Source organism: Pinus tabuliformis, chromosome 9 (genome assembly GCF_031772625.1).
Source record: "Pinus tabuliformis cultivar Carrire ecotype Pingquan chromosome 9, CPIR1, whole genome shotgun sequence".
NCBI classification, from domain to species: Eukaryota; Viridiplantae; Streptophyta; class Pinopsida; order Pinales; family Pinaceae; genus Pinus; species Pinus tabuliformis.
The window spans coordinates 174,624,970-174,644,404 of NC_142307.1; the positions used below are offsets into that span (position 1 = coordinate 174,624,970).

Genomic DNA, 19,435 nt, shown 5'->3' on the forward strand with positions numbered 1-19,435 from the left:
TTTGTTTTGTTTATTTCTCTACAAGCTTAGCATAGAGACTTCCCAACGTTTAATGTATTAAAAGTTTAATATATTCAAATTCAATTTTACATTTTCCAATATATTCTGTCCAAATTTTGAGAAACCCACTTATGGGCTGTGATTGTTCTCTGCGATTCACGCTGGATGAATTTAGCCAGCCTGTGCTGGATGCAGATTCCATGATGGGCATTCTTTCCAAAAAAAAATAGACGGATTGACTCTGCACCCATTGCACCCTGCAAAGGTGTTTTCGCGTTTTCGCTTTTGAGTGGCAAATTCCCATGCTCTGGTTCATGAATAACTGTAGAAAACGTTGCAACTTCATAGCATCCGTAAACTTTTGTTTGCATAATAAAAAATGGCCACTTTAAAACAGATCTTTGCCCTTTTGGTAATGGCATCATCTTATGATTCTGTGATCTTGTATGGAGGATCTCTTTGGATTGCAAAGTGTTTCTTCATGGCTGTGTTTTGTGTATGGGTATTCACTGTGGAATGTCAGCAAAACTAAGTTATCATGTTAATAATACCCGTTTTACTCTAGCCCCAGTACAATAGGAGGTCTTTGAACTTTCCCTACTACTTAGGAGCTGCCGGTGATATATGTTGAAGATTCAATGGCCACAAATGAAAATACTCCAATTTTGCAGAGCTTTTCCACTTCTCGCAGGCAAGTATACCCACCTGCTAAGAGAAAACGATGAGAATAATGGCTTGGGATAAGCGGCTTGAGCAGCACCATGAGAGCATAGGCTTGTAGCTGGCAAAAATACTGTTATACCCTTTTTTTTAATGGCTGGGCTTTATGTTCCCAAAAAAATTTATTCCCTTTTTTTAATGGCTGGGCTTTATGTTCCCAAAAAATTTCCCTCCACTGTGGTATCAATAAGATCCTTTTCATTGCATGACTTTCTGGTTTATATCTGCAACAAGCCTTTTCTATTTAAGATGACAATGACAATTTGTCTTTACTAGTTAGCCACCCCTTGGGAGCATGGCTAGAGCTCCTCTGTTGAGAATAAATTGAGAAAATAAAATATTCCCATTGTTTTCGTGTAACATTATTTGCAATTAATTGATGTCGGTTTTCAAAATACATTGACTATTGAGTGTTTTCGTCTAAATTGCAACCATCTATTGTATGGACCTATCCAAACTACCTGTGCAAGCCTCACAAGCCATGGCAAGAACATGGGTGCCAAAAAAGTGTAGAATTACTTTGAAGACCCATTTTTGTACGTCAAATCAAGAGAATTTTTTTTAAATAACTAAATTCAGCGTGTTGCTAATGTATGTAGTATCCAAAAATTATGTACAGAGATGACAACCTATTTGTAACACTTGATCTCCTCTAGGAACACAACTGCACATCTTCCAAGAATCTGATGTGCATCGATTAAGCGCATGGATAAATCGCACTCAAGGCACTATGGACAATTTTGGCTTTAAATCTGGTTGGAATTATGCCAGAAGTTTGAGTTCCACCTGTGAGGGAACTTTGTACATGAAACTTAGCTCCTGGGGATTTTGGCCAATTTAAGACAAAAATTCATTAGAATGCATAGAAATGGGGCTCACCAGAAAAAAGAGACTACCGAAAAATGGGGCAATCCCATATCACATGCTTCAATTAGGAAACAAAATTTTCCCACATTTCACCTGAAAAATTATATGCAATAAACTGGTTCCAATAAAGCATTTTAAACTTCAGCCAAATTAAACCTAAATTTGTATCTCCTCTCACATCTTTCTGCAATGCATTTTAGAATACCATTGCTAAGAGTGAAAATTTCTAAATGGAAACTTGATACTTCGAAACTTGGAAAGCATACATGGTACCATTTCATTCCTTGCTATATATGAAAAAACTTCATAAATAAGCCTTTGTTCAGAAGCACTTAGAAAGTGTACATGGTATCATTTTGTTCCTTACCAAACATGATATTATCTTTACAGTATATCGAAGCAATGCATATTTAAGTTATTAAACTTCGGATGTTATCATTTCAGATTTGGCTAGAGTAGTTGAGGATTTCCATATTTTTTCTAGGTAGCTTGCTGTCATGCCAGACTTGGCTACTGTGTTCACAAACAATGTCATTTGCAGAAACCTACTATGATGTACTGACTCTGACTCTGAAAATGGCTTGTACACAACAGTGGATATAATGCTTCTGGCCCCCATAGCCTTGCATTTGTGTGAGGTAATAACATGTGTTGATGATCACACCATTTGAGTTGTTCCCCAACTCCCAGACAATGTGCTATGTTTTTTAATTGTTTGTTTTGTTTATTTCTCTACAAGCTTAGCATAGAGACTTCCCAACGTTTAATATATTCAAATTCAATTTACATTTTCCAATATATTCTGTCCAAATTTTGAGAAACCTACTTATGGGGTGTGATTGTTCTCTGCGATTCACGCTGGATGAATTTAGCTAGCCTGCGCTGGATGCAGATCCCATGATGGGCATTCTTTCCAACAAAATATATGGATTGACTCTACACCCATTGCACCCTGCAAAGGCTTTTTCGCTTTTGAGTGGCAAAGTCCCATGCTCTGGTTCATGGATAACTGTAGAAAACGTTGCAACTTCATAGCATCCGTAAACTTTGTTTGCATAATAAAAAATGGCCACTTTAAAACAGATCTTTGCCCTTCTGGTAATAGCATCATCTTATGATTCTGTGATCCTGTATGGAGGATCTTTTTGAATTGCAAAGTGTTTCTTCATGGCTGTGTCTTGTGTATGGGTATTCACTGTGGAATGTCAACAAAAATAAGTTATCATGTTAATAATACCCCTTTTATTCTAGCCCCAGTACAATAGGAGGTCTCTGAACTTTCCCTGCTGGTTAGGAGCTACCAATGATATATGTTGAAGATTCAATGGCCACAAATGAAATACTCCAATTCTGCAGAGATTTTCCACTTCTCACAGGCAAGTATACTCATCTGCTAAGAGAAAACGATGAGATAAATGTCTTGGGATAAGGGGCTGTGAAAATATAGAAACCCCATCACTTGAGCAGCACCATGAGAGCATAGGCTTGTAGCTGGCAAAAATACTGTTATTCCCTTTTTTTAATGGCTGGGCTTTATGTTCCCAAAAAATTTCCCTTCTCTGTGGTATCAATAAGATCCTTTTCACTGCATGACTTTCTGGTTTATATCTGCAACAAGACTTTTCTATCTAATATGACAATAACAATTTGTCTTTACGAGTTGGCCACCCCTTGGGAGCATGGCTAGAGCTCCTCTGTTGAGAATAAATTGAGAAAATAAAATATTCCCATTATTTTCATGTAACATTATTTGCAATGAACTGATGTCAGTTTTCAAAATACATTGACTATTGAGTGTCTTCGTGTAAATTGCAAACCATTTATTGTATGGACCTATCCAATCTGCCTGTGCAAGCCTCACAAGCCATGGCAAGAACATGGGTGCCAAAAAAGTGTAGAATTACTTTGAAGACCCAGTTTTGTAGCTCAAATCAAGAGAATTGCTTTTAAATAACAAAATTCAGCATGTTGCTAATGTATGTGGTATCCAAAAACTATGTACAGAGATGACAACCTGTTTGTAACACTTGATCTCCTCTAGGAACACAACTGCACATCTTCTAAGAATCTGATGTGCATCGATTAAGCGCATGGATAAATATCACTCAAGGCACTATGGACAATTTTGGCTTTAAATCTGGTTGGAATTATGCTAGAAGTTTGAGTTCCACCTGTGAGGGGAACTTTGCACATGAAACTTAGCTCCTGGGGATTTTGGCCAATTTAAGACAAAAAATCATCAGAATGCATAGAAATGGGGCTCACCAGAAAAAAGAGACTTCCGAAAATTTGGGCAATCTTACTACCCCATATCACATGCTTCAATTAAGAAAGAAAATTTTCCCACATTTCACCTAAAAAATTATATGCAATAAATTGGTTCTAGTAAAGCCCATTAAACTTCAGCCAAATTAAACCTAAATTTGTATCTGAAATTTGTATTTCCTCTCACATCTTTCTATAGTGCATTTTAAAATACCATTGCTAAGAGTGAAAAATTCTAAATGGAAACTTGGTACTTGGAAACTTGGAAAGCGTACGTGGTACCATTTCATTCCTTTCTATATATGAAAAAACTTCATAAATAAGCCTTTGTTCAGAAACACTTAGAAAGTGTACATGGTACCATTTTGTTCCTTACCATACATGATATCATCTTTACAGTATACCGAAGCAATGCATATTTAAGTTATTAAAATTTGAATGTTATCTTTTCAGATTTGGCTAGAGTAGTAGTTGAGGATTTCCATATTTTTTCTAGGTAGCATGCTGTCATGCCAGATTTGGCTACTGTGTTTACAAACAATGCCATTTGCATAAACCTACTATGATGTACTGACTCTGACTCTGAAAATGGCTTGTACACAACACTGGATATAATGCTTCTGGGCCCCATAGCCTTGCATTTCTGTGAGGTAATAAGGTGTATTGATGATCACACCATTTGAGTTGTTCCCCAACTCCCAGACAATGTGTTCTATTTTTTAATTGTTTGTTTGTTTATTTCTCTACAAGCTTAGCATAGAGACTTCCCAGCGTTTAATATATTCAAATTCAATTTTACATTTTCCAATATATTCTGTCGAAATTTTGAGAAACCTACTTATGGGGTGTGATTCTTCTCTGTGATTCACGTTGGATGAATTTAGCCAGCTTGTGTTGGATGCAGATCCCATGATGGGAATTCTTTCCAACAAAATAGACGGATTGACTCTACACCCATTGCACCCTGCAAAGGTGTTTTTGCTTTTGAGTGGCAAAGTCCCATGCTCTGGTTCATGAATAACTGTAGAAAACGTTGCAAATTCATAGCATCCGTAAACTTTTTTTTGCATAATAAAAAATGGCCACTTTAAAACAGATCTTTGACCTTCTGGTAATAGCATCATCTTATGATTCTGTGATTCTGTATGGAGGATCTCTTTGGATTGCAAAGTGTTTCTTCATGGCTGTGTTTTTTTTATGGGTATTCACTGTGGAATGTCAGCGAAAATAAGTTATCATGTTAATATTACCCCTTTTACAATAGCCCCAGTACAATAGGAGGTCTCTGAACTTTCCCTACTGCTTAGGAGCAGCCGCTGATATATGTTGAAGATTCAATGGCCACAAATGAAAATACTCCAATTCTGCAGAGCTTTTCCACTTCTCGCAGGCAAGTATAACCATCTGCTAAGAGAAAACAACGAGATAAATGTCTTGGGATAAGGGGCTGTGAAAATATAGAAACCCCATCACTTGAGTAGCACCATGAGAGCATAGGCTTGTAGCTGGCAAAAATACTGTTATTCCCTTTTTTTAATGGCTGGGCTTTATGTTCCCAAAAAATTTCCCTTCTCTGTGGTATCAATAAGATCCTTTTCACTGCATGACTTTCTGGTTTATATCTGCAACAAGCCTTTTCTATCTAAGATGACAATGACAATTTGTCTTTACCAGTTGGCCACCCCGTGGGAGCATGGCTAGAGCTCCTCTGTTGAGAATAAATTGAGAAAATAAAATATTCCCATCATTTTCGTTTAACATTATTTGCAATTAACTGATGTCGGTTTTCAAAATACATTGACTATTGAGTGTCTTCGTCTAAATTGCAAACCATCTACTGTATGGACCTATCCAATCTGCCTGTGCAAGCCTCACAAGCCATGGAAAGAACATGGGTGCCAAAAAAAAAGTGTAGAATTACTTTGAAGACCCAGTTTTGTAGCTCAAATGAAGAGATTTTTTTTTTAAATAACAAAATTCAGCATGTTGCTAACGTATGTAGTATCCAAAAATTATGTACAGAGATGACAACCAGTTTGTAACACTTGATCTCCTCTACGAACACAACTGCACATCTTCCAAGAATCTGATGTGCATCGATCAAGCACATGGATAAATAGCACTCAAGGCACTGTGGACAATTTTGGCTTTAAATCTGGTTGGAATTATGCCAGAAGTTTGAGTTCCACCTGTGAGGGGATCTTTGTACATGAAACTTAGCTCCTGGGGATTTTGGCCAGTTTAAGACAAAAAATCATCAGAATGCATAGAAATGGAGCTCACCAGAAAAAAGAGTGCCAAAAAATGGAGCAATCTTAGTACCCCATATCACGTGCTTCAATTAAGAAACAGAATTTTCCCACATTTCACCTGGAAAATTATATGCAATAAACTGGTTCCAGTGAAGCCCATTAAACTTCAGCCAAATTAAACCTAAATTTGTATTTCCTCTCACATCTTTCTGCAATGCATTTTAGAATACCATTGCTAAGAGTGAAAATTTCTAAATGGAAACTTGATTCTGTAATCTTACTTTATTCTTACTTTATTGGACATGTACATCATTCACAGTGCAATACAGATCCAGTGCAAGCTCTGTAATTTGCTTCTAACCTGTTTGTGTATGGTCTCTCTACTCTGTCAAAGTTTAAAAGCACTTATAATGTATACTATAATCCATTCAGTGTGACCATAAAATGTGTTATCCATTTACTCCTGCTGCAATACAATTCACTGGATTTGCTCAAAACACTTTGTAATCACACTTCATTTATCTTTGGCATTGCACCTAATCATTTCAGGTTATTCACTACATAGTTTTTAAACTCAAGCTCAGACTCGGAATCCCTCAGGATCAGCTTGGACTGCAATTCTGACTCGGATCAATCTAATTTCGATGACTCAATCCACTAAAAATACATAAAAATAATTAGACACTAATGAAAAAAATATTTTAAGGATTCCAAACCATTAGAGATGAAATATGTCAAAGTTTGTTCATTTATATGCCATGTAATGATGAATGTATCAAAATAGCGCTGATTGCAATACATATCAGTGACAAATACATAATCAATGAGACTTTAAATGGCCTCTTGAATCCAAAAACATGCTACAAGCTATTAGCCTATTACAAATCATTACTCAACATGATCAATCATCAAACTCAAGAAAGTTGTTAACCCAGATCCAAGCTCAAGCCTCACAACTGTTGTTGAAGATTTCAGCACTGCTCCAAAACTCCAAATGCACAATAAGAGGTGTGAGCAGAGTGGGGGTGTGGTTCTTCTTTATAACATTTTTCTAGGGTCTAGAGATTAAGGTTTTTTGTTAAACAACTTTAAAATCCAAAACAGAGAGGCCACATAGAGTGTTCCTGGATCTACTCAGCCAAGTAGGGACAGAGTCAAGTAGTTTGGTACCAATCTACCTGAGTCCTGCTCTGAGTCGGCCACTTCAGTACCAAACCAGCCCACCAAAACAATTTGAAGGCCGTGTCAGTTCAACCAGCAATCAACTCGGCCAAGCTGACCAAGTCCAAGTCAACTTGAACTGATTTTCAAAACTGCTCAAAATACTCTGTAATCACACTCCATTTACTGTTGTCATTAAGCTTAATGGTGCCAAGCTATTCAATATTGTACAGAATAATTTGCAATCACACTTTATTTACTGTTGTCATTGCACCCTAAACTATTCAATACTGTTATGAAGTTATTTGCGATCACACTTTATTTACTATTATCATCGCACACTACTAGCGAAGCTATTCAATACAGTTGTGAAATTATTTGTAATCACACTTGTCATTGCATCCTACTATGCCATTCAATACTGTTGTGAAAATATAATATCAAGTCCCAAAGGGACAAAAAAATATATATTTTAAACCATCAATTTTGTACTGAAGCTTGAGTAGTGCATATCATTCACAGGATACCCCAAGCCAAACTTTGTAAATACAATGGATGTGTATACCAACTCACATCAAAATTCAATAAATAGATACTATTACCAAGAAAAAAATCAGCCAAATTGAAACAATGTTGAGTTCTATTGTGCTGGCATGTTTCTTCCAGTGCAGACGAATTATCACCATTTGCATACATGCACACATCAAATTAATGTGAGAGATCTTTATTATTAATCCCATCAGTAGGATCAGTACAACGCTTTCCAAAATTTTCTGAACAACCCCATCAACGAGTGAGGAGGCTTGCCAACTATCACTGGAAAGGTCTCGAAAGAGGCCAGTTGATTATGTAGCTCTTTTTGTCATCTCGACTGTCTTTACGTGATAGAAGGGTCTTCTAAAGTGGACACCTCTGAGGGGTGAGGCACCTTCTTCCTGGGTGTAAAACTCCATCTTTCTGGGTTTGACATTTTTCTTCTGCATGCTCCTCATGTTTGATTTAAATCATTTACTTATAAAGGTTCCAAAATCTTAATGAAGAGAATTTTCATAAATCCTTCACTTTGAACATATACTGATTGGAAAATTTCGACTTCTTTCTTCTATGCTATTGTTTCTTATGCCATTGCCTTACGGCGTTTCTTTGCAACATATGATGCAAATGCTAGTATATAATCTAGAGGTATAAAATCCTTGCTCCATGGAGCCAAATTCTGATCTCATTGCTAAGTTTAATTCTAATCTCATTTCTCTATCTTGATTCTGATATCATTTCTCAATCTTTTTCGCTACCTAGAATTTGATATTATTGCTAAATCTAAATTTAGTTTTACTTTTGATACGATTGCTAAAACTTTGCTATAGCTATTTTTGTACAGTAAATGTACTAGACAAATACATGCAATTGAACACAGTGAAATGACTCAACTAATCCAATAGAGATGCATAAATTTGAACATAGCCAAATGACAAACCTAAATATTCCATGGAACTTGTTCAAATTGAACAGAGTGAAATGAGAAATCTGCATATTTCATGGAAATTGTTCGTTTCCAAACCACCGGAAATGTTGATTACAAGCTTTCTATATACAACACCACCCCTATACTCATTACTATGGAAATTGTTTGTTTCCAAACCACCCGAAATGTTGATTACATGCTTTCTATATACAACACTGCTATACTCATTACTAGTTAGGAAACTTCTGGAAAGAACACCTCACTCATTGTGGAGTACAAAACTAAATAACTATGAAAAAAATATTATCAACATAGATAACTATGAAAATCATCGCACATATATCATTCAGTTCATTTCTTACACGAAGAAGTAGGTTGAATCTTTACCCCATCTAAAAGAAGTCCACCTTTCCGAATCCTACCTTCCCAGTCTCCCATGCAGAAATCTATTTTTCCTGGATTATCCCCCTCTTCATCCACAAAAAATCTGCCTGCATCAATCTCCATCCAACCCTCCTCTACATGTCTCGAGGTAGCCATCTGGTACCCATCATCTGCAACAGGTTTATCTGTGTCACTCAAAAACAGGGCATATATCTGGTGGTCACCAGCAGCAGTTGTAACTGAGAATTTGACTGGCTTATAATACCATCCATATGCCCGAAGCCGAATCTCATTATACTTTGTAAATCCAGGGCAAAGAGAACAGGGATAACGTCCCTCATTGAGTTTCAGCCTGAATGAGATGGTATATTCTGTACCAAGAGACAAAACCTTGCAGTCAAATAGACCTCGCACTTCAAACCAGCCTACATTACGTAGTTCAACTGCCTCCTTGAAACTGCACTCCAAAGGCAAAACTGTGTTGTTAGCTTCTTCTCAACATTCCTTGTATCCAATTTGCATGGAGCAAAGTCAACTGTTGACTATACTACACTCACAAAAGGTTTACCTAAAAGAAAAGTCAAGTGTTGAATTTGTTAAAAGTCAACTGTTCACTTTGTTAAAAGTCAATTGTTGACTTATGAAAAAAGTCAATTGAAAACTTTGTCAAAAAAAGTCAACTGCATGCTAGTATCTAAAATCATAAACTGAGGTAAAAAATTGAAAGAATAATGTTGGATTACCTGGAGTCATCCCGAGATCTGCACAGACAATTCCCTCTTCATTTCCCCTAGTTATATGTAACTCTCTTGGGGACACGATAAAGCACAATTTGCCTGTGGCTCGCTCTATCCAGAACTTCTGAAATTGTCAAAAAAAAAAAAAAACATTCAGGTCAATGGGGTCAAACATAAATATTCAACCATATTGAAGAAACTGAGATATTTTGAATGAAAACTAAACTAGTCAACCACAAAATACTTGTTAAATCAAATACATCAAACCATGGTGATGGGACATTTGTAATGTAGTATGCAAGATACAAATTGAATAGCTTGACCAAATCTAGAAATTTGAGGGTAAACCGACTTCATCATAAGTTATGATTAGGTGCACATTATACTTTCAAATGACATTGATCATCGTTACTTAAATTGCATGACACTGGGCAAAGGGATGTGTAGGACAGGTGGACCTGAGTATGCGGAACATGACATATTGACTCCTTAACCAGAAGCAGGGTATATATGAGATATAGACAAGATTCATTTCCTAAGAAATTAGGATATTTTCTAGATATCATATATTATAGAACTAGGTACTAAAATCTATGGAGTTGCAGAGACATCTATAATAAGAATGGGGGATTTGGTAGAAGAGGAAAACTGGCAGCTATTTTTATTCATACTTTTCGATTTCCATGATTCAGTTGGGGCTTACTCACGAGGTTCTTCTTCGGTTGTCCACACTCAGGGAAAGTGTTCAACCTTCAGCCAGTTCTTTGTTCTTGATTGGCATATCTGATTACAAGTTATTTTCTCACTGATATACAACCAATCAATAGGATGCTCATTGCTATCATTGTTACTGTCACGCATAAGTCAATGTCATGCAATCAGTGTTACTCTTACAGCATCAACAAATCGTCAAGGATCTGTCACACAAGGTTTCTGTCCTGTGTCAAGGTCTTTAGCTATTAGTGCTATTGGTGAAGCTTCAGACCTAGGATCACAACTTGAAGAGAAGAAACTGGTAGAGCCTCCTAATCTGAAGATAAATATCACAGATACCCAAAGAAAAGCTCGGTCTTCTCAAGTAATGGTGTTTCTAAGTTTGCTACTGAGGCATGACAACACAAAATTGTACATTGCTTCCTTTCTATTTTCTGAGGGGCAATGTACACTCTGAGTAGCCACTTGTGATATTAAAACAGTGAGCTCTGAGGTCTCTTAATGATTTTTATATTTTTTAAATTGATAAAGTTTTATCTATATAAAAAATATGTGGCTAATGTACATAGAGAAGTTATATAGGTTCATATCTTTGTAGAACTAAGGAGCAAAAAAGACTTTTGGTTCTAATTTCCTAGACAAGATAGCCTAAACTATTGGATTTGCAAAAATTCACCATTACATAAGATGTAATCTCTGTATTCAAGGAATGCACAAACATAGAGTTATTTGCTAGAAGAAGAGAAAACTTGATCAATTGGAGTATGTTTGTTCAGAGCACACAAGCATAAGTTTCTTCATTAGGACGTATGAGCAGGAAGTGAAAATTCAGTCGAGTTAGAGGAGTCTGGATCATGCACTAGCCTGCATTAATTAAATTGAGAGTTGCTTTCTCTGGGACGTCCAAACATTGCTTCTAAAAAATGAGGATTCCTAGAAAGGCATTTCCACTAGAACTAGAATTATGCTCCATTATTATTAACATTTGCTTCAATGAATCCAATTCATCAGGCAGACACTTAATTTTTGTGTTCTTCTACTGTAGGGAACTACGATTGGTTCATAGTTAAGAGAAAACTTGATCAATTGGAGTATGTTTGTTCAGAGCACACAAGCATAAGTTTCTTCATTAGGACGTATGAGCAGGAAGTGAAAATTCAGTCGAGTTAGAGGAGTCTGGATCATGCACTAGCCTGCATTAATTAAATTGAGAGTTGCTTTCTCTGGGACGTCCAAACATTGCTTCTAAAAAATGAGGATTCCTAGAAAGGCATTTCCACTAGAACTAGAATTATGCTCCATTATTATTAACATTTGCTTCAATGAATCCAATTCATCAGGCAGACACTTAATTTTTGTGTTCTTCTACTGTAGGGAACTACGATTGGTTCATAGTTATTGTAAATCCATGACAAACAAATCTCTACATAACCCAACAAGAATGGACTAAGTCCTGTTATACAAAGAAAATCCCTTAGTGAAAACAAATCTACTATGCTTCCTTAAATGAGCAATTGAGAGATACATTGTTGGATTCTCATTTACCATATTCATCATGCCCCAACATTATAGCATGTGACAAGACTGGGGAATTATTTGGAAAAGTAAATAAACATGATGGAAAGAAGTGTATATGGGCCACCAGGTTTGTCAACCTTGCACAAGATTATACTTAGCATGTACTTGTTGTGATCTGCATCAACAGGACACCTGTTGGAGTTTCAAACTCAGGGAATTGGATGAGTGACAAGTTTCCCATTGATTATTAACAAAAAAATTGTCTTAATTGAGTAGCCAAGTTGGCTTGAGAAACCGCCAATTTATTATTTTGTCTCCAAACATGGAATCACTCAATCACAAAAAATTTTATCCCTGCCTAATTTCCAATTCTATGAAGGATAGTTTCCAATCTGAAATCTTTGCCCTTGGATGTTGTTCTCATGTGTCTCAAGATGATATACAAGTCAACTAGAATGACGAGATGCCAAGGATGACATGAGAATGTTAAGATTATACCTTACAAATGTACATTTCTTAACTATATTGCTAGTGACAAGTTCTAGTTACCATGCATATTGTCCAATAATTATTCCTTCAAGGCTTGATGGATTAATTCGTTAATAAAATTTCTTACAATTTAATTATTATTTGACAATAAAAATAAAAAAATAACTATGAGTGATTATTGCTTATAAATATTTGTTCCTCCTCCGGTTCTCACGCGTAAGTTCTATGAGATTTTGCCATTGCAGGTAGTGCCTGTTTTAACCATGTTTGTGTTGAAATTGAGGCATCTTTGTGGGTGTTGCAGATCTAAAGATCACTGGGCTTCTAGTGCCCCCCGGCACACGAGAGGTAACATTGCTAATCTACTCTCGTTTTTGAGTAAGTCTACAGGTTTAGGCTTGTAAGTATTTCAACAGCTAATTTATGTCTCTATAATCATATCCATGGTTGATATGAGTCATGTAAGCTGACAGATAAGGTTTTACTTTTATTACTTATTCTTAACATGTTACAAGATTTAAATTTTCAATAGTTTATTTGCAAAATAGTTATCCCTATTTGGTCTAAGTGTAATGACTAACTACTACATTAATCTTTATGGAAGGCTGATTTTATGACCGTGAACCTCAAGCAGGAGTTGGATTGTATCACTCTTGCAAAACTTTGCTATGAGATCAAAGATGACATGCTTTGGCCGCACATCTGTGTCTTATGTTTGTTCATGCTTTTGATACAGAATTATGAACTCAAGTGTTTGTTAGGTTGTCCAACAGTGGTTATTACAGGGAATTTTCAATTCCCATAGTATTAGCCCTCGCTGTTTTTTTTAATAAATAATCTTTTGTTGTAAAGCAGCTTCTGGCAATCTCTAAATATGCATGTCTTCAAGTAGGCTTTAAGGCTTTGACTGCTTTGACATATCCCTGGATGGACTATTCAGCCCATCCATATACATGGAAACTCCTTGCAGAGGAGAAATAATCTCTACAAGTGGGGTGCCTTGGTGGAACTCTTTCATGCAGCCTCTCTTTCAATAGGATGCTCATTGCTATCATTGTTACAGTCATGCATAAGTCAATGTCATGCAATCAGTGTTACTCTTATAGCATCAACAAATCGTCAAGGATCTGTCACACAAAGTTTTTGTCCTGTGTCAAGGTCTTTAGCTATTAGTGCTATTAGTGAAGCTTCAGACCTAGGATCACAACTTGAAGAGAAGAAACTGGTAGAGCCTCCTAATCTGAAGATAAATATCACAGATACCCAAAGAAAAGCTCGGTCTTCTGAAGTAATGGTGCTTCTAAGTTTGCCACTGAGGCATGACAACACACAATTGTACATTGCTTCCTTTCTATTTTCTAAAGGGCAATGTACACTTTGAGTAGCCACTTGTGATATTAAAACAGTGAGTTCTGAGGTCAATATAATGCTCAGACTTATTGAGAAACAAGAGCTGGAGATATTCAATAGAAAAAGATGGAGATGGGAGTTTCAATGGACAATCTGCTTCAAATAATTTCAGCTCACGGAATCAGGAATCGAATTCAATTATTATGCCTCTATATAATTCATTGTCTGATGAAGGATTCATGGTAGAAGGACCTTGAAAAAAACCCCGTTCCTCAGATTTTGGCAAAGATGATTAGATTTCAGAAATGACAAATCAAACACCTGTAACCATCAGTGTTGTTAGATTTATCACCAGCAAAATCTAACACTGAAAATTCAAATTCACCAAAGAGTATTTCAGAGGAAAATCATTGTGATAATTGAGTAATATGGAGAACAACTACAGATCCGTGCTACCAACATTTTTCTAGGGAAAATAATCTTGCAAATTGAAACCCAACAACACCCTTTATGAAGAAACCAAAAATACCAGAAACCCTTGTCTTCTCGTCAGATCTACCAAAAGATTCATATAACCGTAAGTAATTTCAATACTCTTCCACAAGAACCCTCAGCAAACATATCAGTCTTCAACAGTCCAAAGGTGAGAAATCTCTTCAGAGATGACTTATTGCTTTGGCTCACTATTTCCAATAATCCATCTTCTACAATCTTAGAAATGAACTGTGCATGCAAATAGCCACGCTTACAAAGATAGAATTAGATAGAAATGAGGGTGATGAATATGCAAAGATGTGGTTGAGTCAGAGATTGCAGACTCAGAGGTTTGCTTTATTTCTGGATGAAGTTTGGAGAGATGGTTCCCAGTTGATGGAAGAATTTGGTTTGTTGCTGCTAACCCACCACTCCAACTCCAGACTTGTTGTAAGTTCAAGAAATCACAAAGTCCTGTCAGAAATTGGAGTTGCAGAGACATCTATAATAAGAATGGGGGATTTGGTAGAAGAGGAAAACTGGCAGCTATTTTTATTCATACTTTTCGATTTCCATGATTCAGTTGGGGCTTACTCACAAGGTTCTTCTGCTGTTGTCCACACTCAGGGAAAGTGTTCAACCTTCAGCCAGTGCTTTGTTCTTGATTGGCATATCTGATTACAAGTTATTTTCTCACTGATATACAACCAATCAATAGGATGCTCATTGCTATCATTGTTACAGTCACGCATAAGTCAATGTCATGCAATCAGTGTTACTCTTACAGCATCAACAAATCGTACATTGTACATTGCTTCCTTTCTATTTTCTGAGGGGCAATGTACACTCTAAGTAGCCACTTGTGATATTAAAACAATAAGCTCTGAGGTCAATATAATGCTCAGACTTATTGAGAAACAAGAGCTGGAGATATTCAATAGAAAAAGATGGAGATGGGAGTTTCAATGGACAATCTGCTTCAAACAATTTCAGCTCACGGAATCAGGAATCGATTTCAATTATTATGCCTCTATATAATTCATTCTCTGATGAAGGATTCATGGTAGAAGGACCTTGAAAAAAACCTTGTTCCTCAGATTTTGGCAAAGATGATTAGATTTCAGAAATGACAAATCAAACACCTGTAACCATCAGTGTTGTTAGATTTATCACCAGCAAAATCTGACACTGAAAATCCAAATTCACCAAAGAGTATTTCAGAGGAAAATCATTGTGATAATTGAGTAATATGGAGAACAACCACAGATCTGTGCTACCAGCATTTTTCCAAGGAAAATAACCTTGGAAAATGAAACCCAAGGACACCCTCTATGAAGAAACCAAAAATACCAAAAATACCAGAAACCCTTGTCTTCTCGTCAGATCTACCAAAAGATTCATATAACCGTAAGTAATTTCAATACTCTTCCACAAGAATCCTCAGCAAACATATCAGTCTTCAACAGTCCAAAGGTGAGAAATCTCTTCAGAGATGACTTATTGCTTTGGCTCACTGTTTCCAATAATCCATCTTTCACAATCTTAGAAATGAACTGTGTATGCAAATAGCCACGCTTACAAAGATAGAATTAGATAGAAATGAGGGTGATGAATATGCAATATACAACCAATCAATAGGATGCTCATTGCTATCATTGTTACAGTCACGAAGAAGTCAATGTCATGCAATCAGTGTTACTCTTACAGCATTAACAAATCGTGACAATATTAATTCAATAATTAATAAAAAATAGTGTGAGGCACCCTAAATCCATTTGCGGGACTTAGTGTACTTGGCAAAAGGTAATGAATTGACAGTGGTCGCCAATCTGTTAACATATATAAGATCAAAAGAAAGAGAGGAGGGAAGGAAGGAACTACTTGCCCACTCTGATGAATGAGGGAGATGAAATGACATATATAATATATGCATTGTCGAAGGATTGACCGGGCTTATCAGGACCTTACTGGGTTGACCGGCGCCCCTAAGTCATATGGGCTCCTTTTGGTCGAGCGATGCAACATATATAACTTGTATTGCTCTCTCCCTTTAGGGTCGAGAGGGAGACAGATACAGCCAGCTCTCTCCCTTGCTCTCTCAACATTGATTGAGTTCAACCAATAGAGATCTTAATCTACTGCTTGCTCATTCTCCCCTGCCCTGAAAGGCCGTTTCCGTGCATTTGATCGCTACTCGAAACAATCGAAAAAGATCTGAATAAGATTCATACAGGTAAGAAAGAAGCCCCTCAAAGGCCATTTCCGTGTCGTTTATGGTATGTTGAACGACGTTGACGATATACGTTTTCCCATCCATCCAATCAGGCATCCCAACTTCATCAGGCGTTATTAATCGTTTTGTCTTGAAAAAGTACTCTTTAGGGGGTCCGATGGGAAATCTATCATCAGGACACAGAAGTCGATTTTCTCTTTCATGAACATGGCACTTTGAGAACGTTTACCTATGACCCGATTCAAGGCCTGCATCCCGCCATCAACAGCACCTACCGCACCCAAGAAGCCTTACCACACGCCCTACCTTCAAAGCCCTCGCCCTCATCCGCAGCCAGTGGGTGGTTGTGTACCCGGCGAGAAACTCCTATATATATGCTATTTAAGGACCAACCTTGCACTAGGAAGCGCAAGCCCCTCCGGGACCTTGATCATTTATTTCTTACCTATTTTTTCCAACCTACCCACCTATCGGCATCACTCGTTAATCCTACTATAAGATGTGGCCCGGATTCGACAATAAAATACGAGTCAATCTTCCGGCCTAACCCACTCAAGTGACTCCTTGAAGACCTCCAGATCAGCGGTCTCGTTACTTCCTGAAGGGGCCTTAACAAGCGGAAAATAGCATTCATGTCCGGGAGAGGGGACAAGAGCATTCCACCTTAAGGCAAACCCCAACTATGGAGACAATCACACCTGAACGACTTTCCTAGGAAGTCTTCCCTGGCTCTGTTCCCGCCCCGAGTTAACTCCAGTTTGGGCGAACACATCTTCTTAAAAGCACTTCTCCGGATGGTTCGATGGGAACAAAAATGATGGGCTTCCAATCTTCCCACCTCTATCAGGGCCAACTTATACTCCTCAGACTGCTTGCTCTGAACCCCTTCTACGGCCTTCCAACCGGCACTTCCTTCCTGTCTCTGAAGACTGACACGGCCCAGTGCGAAGCCAAGGGCGGACCCACATAGCACATTCTAACTCCACCTATCTCACCCAGAAGGAGGCAGCATTGATAAGAACCGACTATGATACAATTGGGCTTTATGCTTGTGGGTTCCGAAGGATCGACCGTACCGAAAGGGACTGGGTCTCCTCGACTTTAAGAAATGGATGGTGGGGAAAGCTTGAAATCATTGATTCGTGCCAGGTTCAGACGGGTTCACTGGAGCTTCCTTTTATGTTCCAATTGGGAAAGACTCTTAAGTTCAGACAGACCGACCACCGTACCCCCATATGTGTTGATGAATGGGAACTTCGAGAAAGAAGCAGTTGAGGAGAATAACCTTTTCGTTTAGCAAGTCGGGCTAAGTCTTAATACATCTGGGAGAGGATAAGTAAAAAGCATATGATTGGATCGGTTCGGTTGCGAACAAGTGGGAAACATCAACTCGGGCGGAACCTGGATGGAAGGAAGTATTTCGATGGTTCAATCCTCTCCGGCACAGTATGTCCACCGATGGATGGCAACCTTTTTCCTCAATCTGTTCCTCAATTTATGCCTTAGGACATTTCCTTTGCAACATTCGATGCAAATGCTAGTCTAGTAACACAGGGAAACTTGTTATGGAAACTTGTTATGATAGTTTTGAGAACCATTACATTTGGGAATCATTTTGCAACAAGGTGGGTTGAGTAGACAAAGAACACTGATGATGAAGTCTGCATCTATAATTTACCATTCCTGCTGTAATTCAGATTGAAAGAGATTAAAAAAGGAAATATCAGTTCCATAGATACCTTTTTGCTGCAGTCGATCAATTGGGGATGACAGAGTGTGAAATACAATTCTTTCTTGGAAGAGAACTGCAAAGGCGAATCGAGTCTTGAAAGAAGATGGCGATACTGAATTGGGAGCATTTTCTCCCATACCGAGTCCGAGTAACCGGCCAACCTGAATGTGTGGCTGACGACGCTGAACCTGCAAACATCTCTGGGTGTGGTCAAGCCGAGTATAATCGACATGCAGCTCTCTGGCAAATTTCCCAAACCCATGTGCCCTGCCTCATGCTCATCCATAATCCTTCAACAACAACGACTAGAAACTCAAATAGTGTTTCACACCTACCCAGTACACGAGGTTGTGGCAACTGAGCTTCCAGAATCCATTTTATAGTGGTTTCGATGGGGGTACTTTAACCTAATTCAATCCTTGCTTCGCCGCGAAGGCATTTGAGGAGTAATGCATTTTTGGTGCTTGGTGCATTTTTGGTGTGTTAAGCGTCATCGTAGGGATCGTTGCCGCAAAAACGTTACACGCGCAATGATGGTGACGTGTTTCTAATTTTAAAGGAACCGTTTTAACACCGAGAACACCGGGAGCCGCGAGAACACTGTGCGTTTAACCGACCGTGAATTCCTGGGCAACCCTTATTCCGATACCTTGGCATGCGGTTAGGTGGCCTGCTCGGGCCCACCTCCCGGCCTCCATTTACATAGAGAGAGTCCTGTTAGCATGACCTGTGCTGTAAAGTGTTGTGTTGTGGTTGCGTGTGTATTTTGTCTAATAATAATTAATGAGATTCGAACCTATGTCTGCCGGGGTCACAGCCTGGGCAACCCATAAATCTCATGCTATAGGGCTTTTATTAGTCTTTAAGAGTACTTTTTCTCTGCAGGGTCGGTGTGAAGTACACCTCTGCATCTGGGGATCATTATTCATGAGGACTCCCGTATCTTCTGTTTGTCGGCAAAAAAATAACGCGGCCAAATGATTTCCGGTGACTACTCCATGACCATACAATACCGACGAGAACGCGGCTCATGGCCATAGCGTACATGATACTGCCCATAAATACCAAGGTATACAA

At 38.0% G+C, this 19,435-nt stretch overlaps 1 pseudogene across 1 annotated transcript; it reads right to left on the bottom strand.

Annotated features, from left to right (window-relative positions):
* Window positions 1–8,731: 8,731 nt before the first annotated feature.
* Window positions 8,732–18,870, bottom strand: LOC149147670 (F-box protein PP2-B15-like; annotated as a pseudogene). The gene is made up of 3 exons (XR_016262200.1): window positions 18,366–18,870; window positions 9,855–9,972; window positions 8,732–9,568 (listed from the first exon to the last, which is right to left on the bottom strand). The product of XR_016262200.1 is annotated as an F-box protein PP2-B15-like (transcript).
* Between the last annotated feature and the right edge of the window lie 565 nt (window positions 18,871–19,435).